General features: G+C 36.5%; 1 protein-coding gene across 5 annotated transcripts in view; it reads right to left on the minus strand.

Moving 5' to 3' along the window:
* The window catches only part of LOC128247107 (uncharacterized), a 109324-nt gene that overhangs the window by 83233 nt on the left and 14883 nt on the right, over positions 1-11208 (minus strand). The window contains exon 2 of one of the 5 annotated variants that reach the window (XR_016239187.1): positions 5745-5795. The exons of the other annotated variants lie outside the window; for them this stretch is intronic. The gene's annotated coding sequence lies outside the window, so the exon portion shown is untranslated. The remainder of the gene's footprint in view (positions 1-5744; positions 5796-11208) is intronic. 5 annotated transcript variants of the gene reach the window in all.

An 11208-nucleotide genomic window follows, 5' to 3' on the forward strand; every position in this document is an offset into this window, starting at 1 on the left:
AAAATTCAATCTAATAAATATATTCTCAAACAAATCCATAGTTCAACAAAATGATATCAACAGTTATTTCTCCTGCTTATCAGTTATACAGATGTAACAGAAAAAAAAAAAAGAACATTTGGATTCACCCATCCACCAGTTTTGAAGATGATCAAACTAATTTAATGAGTTTGAGCCACTCACCCAACAAGTATTTCTGCCAAATTTGGTGAAAATCTGTTACAGTAATTTTGAAAACACACAGACAAAGACAAGTGACTACAATAACCCTGCTTCACTTACGCACAAGTCCTGAAATTTGGTGGGAGGGGGACTAGCCAATTACGTTGACCCAGTGTGTAACTGGTACTTAATTTATTGACTCTGAAGGGATGAAAGACAAAGTTGACCCTGGCGGCATTTGAACTGAGAACGTGAAGACAGACGAAATACCACTAACAATGTCACCCAGTGTGCTAACATCTCTGCCAGCTCATCGCCTTAATGATAGTAATAATAATAATAACCTAAATATAGATTCTGTGATAAATTTGATGAAATGCTAGAGCATCTCATCTCAGGATGTGCTGTGCTGACACGAAACAAATACAAAAATTTACACGACAGGGTAGGACAGTATTTACACTGGAAAATATGTAAACACTACAAAATCAGCACTCCTGCTTACTGGTATGAACATCAACCTGAGCCAGTCGTCGAAGGTAAAAATATCACTATCCTCTGGGATTTTCCAGTCAACACTGACAAAATGATCCAGGCTAATTGATCAGACATAGTCATTAAAGACAGGGAAGAAAATTCTTATAGATTAATAGATGTAAGTGTTCCCATTGATAAAAATATATTTGTAAACAAATTTGACAAATTAAGTAAATATAAGAACCTGAAAATTGAAATACAAAAATGTGGCATCTTAAAGTGAGAACTGTTCCTGTTATTGTGGGTCCCCTAAGTATGATAAGAAAGGGATGTGAGAAACATCTAGATAATATGCCAGGAGAACCACATCCAGAGAAATCCAAAAGATCATACTGACCAGTACTGCCCACATCCTTAGAAAAACCCTATCCATTTAAATGTCTGTGTTGTATCACATGAATTTGAATTCAAAACGTAAAGACAGACGAAATGCCGCTCAGCATTTCATCTGGAGTGCTAACACTTCTGCCAGCACACTGCCTTCACCACCCTAATAATGAAAAGGTAAAATGAACTTCAAGACAATTTAATTTCTTAGCTTCCCGGTGGTATTGACCCATATATGCCCATAAAAATTTCACTTGTATTTAGATTAAATGTTATGGTAAGCTTTCACAATCTGGAAAAGAAGGACAGTATGTAACTGTTAGCTACGTGTGTCGACTATCAACTGAACATTACGTATGCTCAGTCAGATGCTTCCTGGCGAATTCATATCCAAACAAGTAGAAGCAGGTTTTGCTTTGGGAAAACAACCAGGGGTATATATGGATTAATACATTTTACTCAGTAATAAAAGAAATATTGGTCTGCTTTCTTGTTTCTTCCTCAGTTTGAAGACCAGACATGTTCCCATGTGTTCTTTCTGCATCAACAGAGAACACATTCTACCACACAATGACAAGAGCTTCCTTTAACTTTATTTTGGCTCATTTAAGTCCACTCTAGCTTTTGTAAAACATAGATATGGTAATGCCTTGATATACGAGTTAATTTGTTTCCAGAGACTGCTCGTAAAGCAAAAACTCGTAAAATAGAGCAATAATTTCCCATAGTAGCAATGTTATAAATTGTAATTCATTCCCAGAAAAATATTCTACCCGTAAAATTTATAATACTCATAAATAAATGGCAATGAAACAACAGTAGAATGTAAAGAATATTTTATGTAAAATAAAAAGAATGTCAAGATCATTTATAATGAAAAACATTATTATTATAATTGTTTTCTGAATCATTTTCACTTGCACTAGACTTGTGCACACTATCACTTCTAGACCTGATCACCAATTCACAAGCTCTCGTAGATGGACTTGTAGATTTCTTTCTAAAAAAACGAGTCTAGAGTTATTTGCTTAGAAGAAGCTTTTCTTCGCTCTCTATAAATTTCTCAGTAACACATACAAGCATTTGTAGGAATGGCTGTGTGGTAAGTAGCTTGCTTACCAACCACACCTTGGGCAAATGTCTTCTACTATAGCCTCGGGCCGACCAAAGCCTTGCGAGTGGATTTGGTAGACAGAAACTGAAAAGAAGCCCATCGTATATATGTATATGTATATATGTATGTGTGTGTATATGTTTGTGTGTCTGTGTTTGTCCCCCCAACATCACTCGACAACCAATGCTGGTTTGTTTATGTCCACATAACTTAGCAGTTTAGCAAAAGAGACCAATAGAATAAGTACTAGGCTTACAAAGAATAAGTTCTGGGGTTGATTTGCTCGACTAAAGGCAGTGCTCCAGCATGGCCACGGTTAAATGACTGAAACACGTAAAAGAGTAAAAGAGTGGTAGAAACTTTTGCACTTCGTTCAAAATTTGGATTTTGTGCTTCAACCTTTTTATATTGATATGAAACTCGTAAACGTAGGGTCTGGTAAAGTGGGTCCTTGTAAAGTGAGGTATTACTGTATATCATCTTTCTTTCTTGCCATTCTTGGATAAATTTCTCAAGTAAGATGTCATTTTGTGACATGCGGCAACTCTGCCTCCTTCTGTGGCAGGATTCAACCAATGTTCAAAAATCTGCTTTAGCCTGTAATGCTAGCAAAGGAGTCACTGTTAGTAGTATTGCTTATATCACATATCAATTGCATTGTTTTACTTTTGGTGTCAATACTCTTGTTTATGTCATGCAAATTTACATCTTTCAGGTGTCAAATCATGCCTGTGCCTGCAACTAGATCTGTTTTGCATTTTTCCTGTTTGTCCTTTCTTTAAATTTGTTTATGCATATTCAAAGATTGTTTGGGTTTAGTGTATGGTGGTGAGGGCGGTGGTGGCAGTAGCTGTGTGTCCATTGCTTCTTTCTTTCATGCTTGTGAAGCATAAAATAAAAACTGCAATTATTTATGAACCAACCTAACACACACACACACACATACACACACACACACACACACAGTGAATGGCTTTACAACTTAAGAAAAAAGCACTCCATACAATTTTAGTAGGTTGAAGCACACATATATATTTATTTATTTATTTCAAATTTTATGTTTTTTTTTTTTTGCCATTTCATTAAAAATGAGTGAAATGGTTGCAAGTAATTCATTTTAAAAAACATTCTTTTTTTCTGTTAGCTTAGAAATATTTTCTACATTACAGATTAAACAATTTGAAATTAATTTAAATATTTGAATATTAACAGTTCATAAACAGTAAATTGCAAGACTAAATGCCTCACAGCGTTTTGTTATGTTATTATTGTCATCATTGTTTATTGTCAGGGTTTCCTTGACGGAGCAGAACTATGATCAAAGATAGTCTAGCTTTGACCATTCTGTCATCTTTTTTTTACCACCAACATAGTTTATAGATAAAACAACATTATTCAACCTATCTATTCTTTTAAATTTAGTACAACATGATTTGAGGAATATCTGGCTGCTATTTCTAACAAGCTGAGTAGATATCTTCAGGATTCCTTGTTTGCTGATTTGAGCTACATTTTCTTGCATTGTGTATTCAAATTTCAGTTGTCTTATTGCTTAGACAGAGGTGGAAAGGTAGCACACATGGTCCCTTCCTGGAGCCTTGTGGCTATTAGAAAGAATAGAATAAAATAATCCTTAGTTTGGGGATCTGGTCTGAATGATTGCAACAAAGTGAACTCCACCAAAAGCAAGTAACGTTAAATTGAGTGTCAGATTAAATGAAAATTTACCCGTATTTCCTTCCTCTGAGACTGATGAAACAAATATCAAAGAACTGTACTAGGACTGAGTTATTTGTCTACACAGCTATCTTCATAAATTTGTGGCCATAAGTTTATGTAAAAACAAACAGGCCAATATTGCTTTTTTTACCGAGTGAAATGGATTAATAATACAGATAAACTAAGCTATTAAATTGTCTTGAAGTTCATTTTAACTTTTCATTATTATAGTGAAGATAAAGGCAGTGAACCGACAGAATTGTTAGCCCACCGAGCAAAATGCATAGTAGCAGACAATAGTCTGTCTTTATGCTCAGAGCTCAAAAGCCACCAAGGTCAACTTTGCCTTTCATCAATAAAATAAGTACTTATTGAGCAGTGGGGTCGATGTAATCGATTTACTCCTTCCCCCAAAATTGTTGGCCTTGGGCCAAAGTCTGGAAATACAGTTACAGTAGTGACTGGATATGTACCAGTCAAATCCAGTGACATTAAAGCATCAGTAGGCAATGCATGCATATCACATAGGAACATAGAAAAACAAAGCACTGCACATACCCAAAGCACACAGACTAGCACTTGGTTGTGTAGTGAAATCATGCAAATGAAAAAATTGTTTCTGAGGTGCATAGCCTGAAATTTGAAGGGAGGGAAGGTATTATTAATTAAATTTATTCAGTAATTGACTGATACTTTGTTTTATCAACCTTACAAAAGGATGAAAGATAAAGTTGACTTTGGCAAGATTTGAACTCAGAATATAAAGAGATAGAAGGAATACTGTAAGCATTTTATCCAATGCCCTATTGATTCTGCCAATCTACTGCCCTTAAAAATTGTTTCCAATATTAACACCAACACTCATCCTGGGTTAGGAAACCTTCAAGGAAACCAGCTAGATCTGCCTGAAACGATGTCAAATTTTCCCATAATGTGATTAACCTTGTGCCTTTTGATCAGGTATCAGAAGATGTGGCACCCACTAAGCAGGAACTGTCATGTCAACTTCATTGTGCAGAATATTCTCAGCTCTCTCATGAGATATGCTCACAGCATTGGCTATTTGATTTATAGCCAATTGCCTGTCATCCATCACTATGTGGTGAACATAATCTTTTGCCTTGGTAGTGGCGGTTTCAGGACATCCAGATGTTTGGTCATCTTCAAGTATGTTTGGTCATCTTCAAGTATGTTTGGTCATCTTCAAGTATAACCAGCCCTTCCCCTCCTAAATTCCACTGCCAAAGTTTTGTACTGTTGATAAAGCTGGGATGTAGCAACCATGTCAGTATGAATGTCCTTGGGGACTAAACCATTTTCCTGCAGATACCTGATAACACCACAAAGCCAAATATTGTCCATTTTCAAGATAAGTCACTGTTAGTTACTTTTGAAGCCTTCCTTGAACAATCAGATGTCAATTTACCAGGAAAGAAACAATACAGTTATATGAAAAGTTAAAATTAATGCATGCAAGATTTCACAGTTCATTCATAGTCAGCCTATGAACTTTATAGCTCACCCTCTTATGAAACAGGAGCTAAGCAAAAGCCTGCGAATAAGCATGAACATTAAGAACAAACTGATGAAAATGCTTTGTACAAGTGAAGTGTTAGAAAGAGAGAAAAAAAATGGATTAAATCTTGCTTTTATTGAGAAATGAATCTTTGATTAAACAAAATTGACAAGAATTGGGAACAAGAAAAAACTGGAAGTCATGGCTTGTATTCTACCGAAGTGATTTGTTGTACTGGTCATAAAAGTTTCACTAGACAAGACAATTATACTGTTTTTATAAATAACCAGTAAGAATATTCTTTGTTTAAACAGCTTAATTTGCTTGAATAGGCTTGTATACAAAAATGATATATAATCTAAGATGTACCTGAGAAATGTTCTGAATGAAGGATTTAACTAGTTCTCTCCACAACCTCTCCTATAAAAAAGAAGAAAGAAATAAAAGAAGAATACAAGTAATATAATCCTAAAAATAATAACCGTCACCGGTTCCATCTACACACAAAATGGGGGGGGGGGGTAGCATACTGGTACATAACACATCACTAAAACAGTGAAGGAACTTAACTTGCAAGAACTAAAACAAACAAGAACATCAGAAAACTAACAAGAATGCCGCTATCACACCACCACCACAACCACCAAAAACAACACACTACCACCATCACCAACAAAACAACTTCTACACAACAACAAAAAATGACACAGAAAAACAGAACTAGAAGACACATAAAATTGTTGGATTATTTTTGATAATAACCGTATCAAACAAACTTGACTGGGAATCAGTAAAAGACAAGCAAAGAAATGAAGTGGCCGGCAAAACTATCTGCCATTTTACTGTTATTTCCAGTTCTTTATGGCCACACTTAAGTTAAATCAGCCAATTGTAAAGTCCAGAAATTCCTCGCAGCCAGTATAGATGGAAAATTCTTTTTTCATAAAGTTGACAACATCTCATAAATAATTTGGCTGACTTAGGCAGAATTTTGAATTTCCATCAATCATGGAATTTCGGAAGAAACATGTTTCTATCTTCAATACTCAAACATTTCTGTGAAGTACATATATATATGTGTGTGTGTGTGTGTGTATATCTTTGGCTGTAAATATTCTCCAATTCTTTCATATCTATGCCAGTATAGCAGTACAAAGTCACAACTCACTGCTTTAACCATTTTGCATTCATTTGTAAATGCGAAATACACTTGTTCACACAGATTTCATGCATACATATGTGTGTATATGCACAAGAGAGTGTGTTTGTGTATGTGTGTGTGTGAGAGAGAGAGAGAGAGAGAGAGAGAGAGAGAGAGAGTTTATGTTTAAGTAGTGGAGGTAAAATAAAAACAAGAACAACAATGAATATTTCTGGAACTATTCTAAAGTGTAATTGAAACATTCAGCTATAAGTCTTCATCACCATCCTCATTATCGTCATCATTATTGTCATCATCACCATCATCACCATTGCAGTCATCGATTATCATCAACATTTTCATCATGAACCACATTGTAACCCTTCCTGCCAATGATGTTTTCGTCCTCCCACTACCACTACTTATAATCATTAGATAATCTACTGTGAGCAGCTTGAGTGGCTTAAGTCAGCGCTAGAAGAAAAACAATCATCTTTGGTGTCAAGCAAAAGGTGTTCTTTCGTCAGGATAATGCTCGGCTACATACAGCAAGGATGACATTCCAAAGGCTGGAGCAGTTTGAATGGGAAACGATGTCCCACCCACCATATTTATTGGACATTGCCTCATCTGATTATCATTTATTCTGCAGTCGACAGAAAAAATAAGAATTCTGTAGATAAGGTCAGAACAGTACTGGAGGAGTATCTTTCATCACAGACAAGTGAACTTTGGAAGAAGGGCCTTGCAAGTCTACCAGATAGATGGAAGAGCAGTGTAGAAAATGAAGGAGAGTGTATTTTAGATTGAAATAGAACTTTGTTTATCTTAATTTTGAAAAATAAAAGATGTATAGAAAGACCGCATTATTTGCGGGATGACCCAGCTGACCCAAAGAGATTGTGGCCCAATAGGTTTTGGGATCTGATGATGTGCCATAAAGTTAAACCCTTTATGGATGGGAAACCTAAGGTAATCCCATAAACTGGCCTTCCCCATTTTATATATATATATATATACGTGGCACCTTGGGCAAGTGTCTTCTACTATAGCCTCGGGCCGACCAAAGCCTTGTGAGTGGATTTGGTAGACGGAAACTGAAAGAAGTCCGTCGTATATATGTGTATATATGTATGTGTGTGTATATGTTTGCGTGTCTGTGTTTGTCCCCCCAACATCGCTTGACAACCGATTCTGGTGTGTTTACGTCCCCGTAACTTAGCGGTTCGGCAAAAGAGACGATAGAATAAGTACTAGGCTTACAAAGAATAAGTCCTGGGGTCGATTTGCTCGACTAAAGGTGGTGCTCCAGCATGGCCACAGTCAAATGACTGAAACAAGTAAAAGAGTAATATATATATATATATATATGTGTGTGTGTGTGTGTGTGTGTGTAACAAAACAGGAAATTGGAAATGTTTTGGTATTATTTATTCATTATTACACATGTTTCATTTGCTAATGGAATATGCAGATGTGCTTCAAGAGGAGACAGCTAGGATTTACACTAGTTTTAATATTTTTCTTTTTTTTTGTTTTGGTGAGAAATTTTCCAAGAGTTCATTAACTGGTTCTTCAGTTAAGGTGAAGGCTTTTAATTTTAAGCACCACCACAAGCTTCTCTTGTTAATATCTAAGGCTGCTGAAAGGCAGCAAGCTGGCAGAATCGTTAGCACGCCAGGCAAAACACTTAGTAGTGTTTTGTCCATCTATATATTTTGAGTTCAAATTCTGTTGAGGTTGAGTTTGCCTTTCATTCTTATAGGATTGATAAAATAAGTACCAGTTGAACACTGGGGTTGACATAATCAATTTACTCCTCTTTGGAACTGCTTGGCCTTGTGTCAAAATTTGAAGCCAATATCTGAGACTGCTGTGTCTAGTGAGCCACAAAACACAAAATCATTCTCAACTCTGTCATTTTAAGAAGTGTGGTAAGTAATTTTAATTAAATTTCTAAATTTGAAGGTGTAATATATGCTAGTTTAATCTGCTTTCAACTATCTAAGTCCAGTATAATGTCACAGGAAAACATCATTTGTGGTTCTGTATATTAGTCTTAAGAAGTGGGTAATTCAGTGTGCTTCTATAGATAAAAGCTAGCTGTTGGTGTGGACTAGAGTTGAAGATTGGCTAGTAATATGCTTTCATTTGTGTTATATAATCTGTAAGGTGATGTTATCCAAGCAGCCATAGATGGCTATTTGTTGAATTTATGTAACTGGAAAATACTTATCTAATAATGATAGAAATGCTATTGCCATGTTAGTTTTTACACCATTGCTATTTGGAGTGTCGAAACATACAATATCCCTTTTCTATCTTGCGAAGGTTGCTCCTACTCAACTATTTTCCATCAAATCCCCACTTTTTTTTTATAGATAATAGCTGCACATCCAACATGTAGAATCTTTTTTTTTTTTAGGGATTCTTAGGTTAGATGTGATGGTGATTTTTCCAATTATGCTCTTTGAATATATCTGTTTAGTTTTTTCTAACTTATCCATGCTGTAACCCTTCATACAGTGGGAACTAGAGAGACCATCATCCCTATGTAATCCAGATAAGTAAGGCCTTGTATACTAATTAATATAATGTAAGATAAAGAGGTCGACTAGTTTGAAGCTTGTTCTACACACTATGCTTATTCAAATTCCTCATTGGGATGTTAAATAATAGATAGTACTGACCCTTACAACACAGTGGGAGTAGCAACAAAGCAGAACTAGTGTATTAACGACCACAATGATACTGATACCAATATTGTTGATTACAGTGCATTTTTTCCTTAAATTTCAAGGGTTTCACAAGAAGAGTTTTGGATAAAGACCATCATTCTCCACTCACATGGTTTACCCAGATCAATGCAACTCTTCCTTGCTAGATGTCCAAATTGAGTGATGCAACATGAACATGTGGCTTGAGTTTAAGTCACATTGGTCTTTTGCTACCTAAAATATCTCATCTGCACATACCATGACAACAGATGAAAGCAGTAGTTTGGTAACTGAACTGGTTGAACCGAGCCATTCATCTGGTCAGTGTCTAATAATATTTACTGTTAACTCAATAAATAGTAGTATATTATTGCAAAGTGGAGCTGCATGGTTCCACTTGATTAGGGTGCTGGACTCATGATTATAAGATTGTGGTTTTGATCCCTGGACTGGGTGATGTGTTGTGTTCTTGAGTACATCATTTCATTGCATGTTGCTCCAGTTCACTCAGCCTTAAATGGATAATCCTAAATGGACTGGCATTCTGTTCAGTGGGAATGTTGGCTTGTCTACCTAACCAGTGGGGTGGCATCATTCGAAAGCGACAACAATGCGAGAAAGCACATTGTGATCAGTGGTGTATAACAACATTTGATAGTTAATACAGTGATATGTGTGTGTGTGTACATGCATATGTATCTTTTACTTGCGTCTGTCATTAGACTTTTAGTCAAATGAATCAATCCCGGTATTTATTTTTTAAAGCCTGGTACTTATTCTACTGGTTTCTTTTGCCGAACCACTAAGTTACGGGGACGTAAACACACCAACATCAGTTGGCAAGAGATGGTGAAGAGCAAACACAAAGACACACACACACATGCACACAAATATACAACAAGCTTCTTTCAGTTACTGTCAACCAAATCCACTCAAGGATCTGGTCAGCCTGAAGTTCCAGTAGAAAACACTTGCCCAAGGTGCCATGCTGTGGGATTGAACCTGGAACCATGTCAGTGGGAAGTAAAGTCTTTAAAATTTAAAGATGTATAGCAACATCTGATAGTCTGGTCAATACAGTAATATGTGTGTACATGTATGTGTGAGTGGAGGTGTAATGGCCCAGTGGTTAGGGCAGCGGACTCGCGGTCATAGGATGGCGGTTTCGATTCCCAGACCGGGCGTTGTGAGTGTTTATTGAGCAAAAACACCTAAAAGCTCCACGAGGCTCTGGCAGGGGATGGTGGCGAACCCTGCTGTACCCTTTCACCACAACTTTCTCTCACTCTTACTTCCTGTTTCTGTTGTGCCTGTAATTCAAAGGGTCAGCCGTGTCACACTGTGTCACGCTGAATATCCCCAAGAACTACATTAAGGGTACACGTGTCTGTGGAGTGCTCAGCCACTTAAACGTTAATTTCACGAGCAGGCTGTTCCGTTGATCGGATCAACTGGAACCCTCGACGTCGTAAGCGACGGAGGGCCAACAACAATGTATGTGTGTGTCTTTTACTTGTGTCTTTCATTAGACTGCAGTTATGCTGGGGCACTGCTTTGAAGACTTTTGGTCAAAAGAATTGATCCCAGTCCTTATTTTTTTTAAGCCTGACACTTATTCTATTGATTTCTTTTGTCGAACTGCATCTTAGGAGCAAATTTTATTTCATCTTGACACCATTCATCAAAGCTAAATTTCCATCAACTGAACAATGTTACTTAATCAGGATTATAATACAGCTACATTGGGGTTTGAAACCATGACCTACCTGGTAGTTAGTACTCTAACACAGAACTATGACCGTTGTTACCAACTAGATTTATGTTTGATCAAACTGGTCTCTGACCAAAGACAATCCAACCATAACTAACTCATCTGATTGCCTTCATGCTACACAATATATACTTAAATTGTTAACATACTACTTCTGACTACATGCTAGCTCCTTCATGTGTTCATCAAAGACATGGGGGTGTT

Source organism: Octopus bimaculoides, chromosome 2 (assembly GCF_046866305.1).
Source record: "Octopus bimaculoides isolate indiv1 chromosome 2, ASM4686630v1, whole genome shotgun sequence".
NCBI classification, from domain to species: Eukaryota; Metazoa; Mollusca; class Cephalopoda; order Octopoda; family Octopodidae; genus Octopus; species Octopus bimaculoides.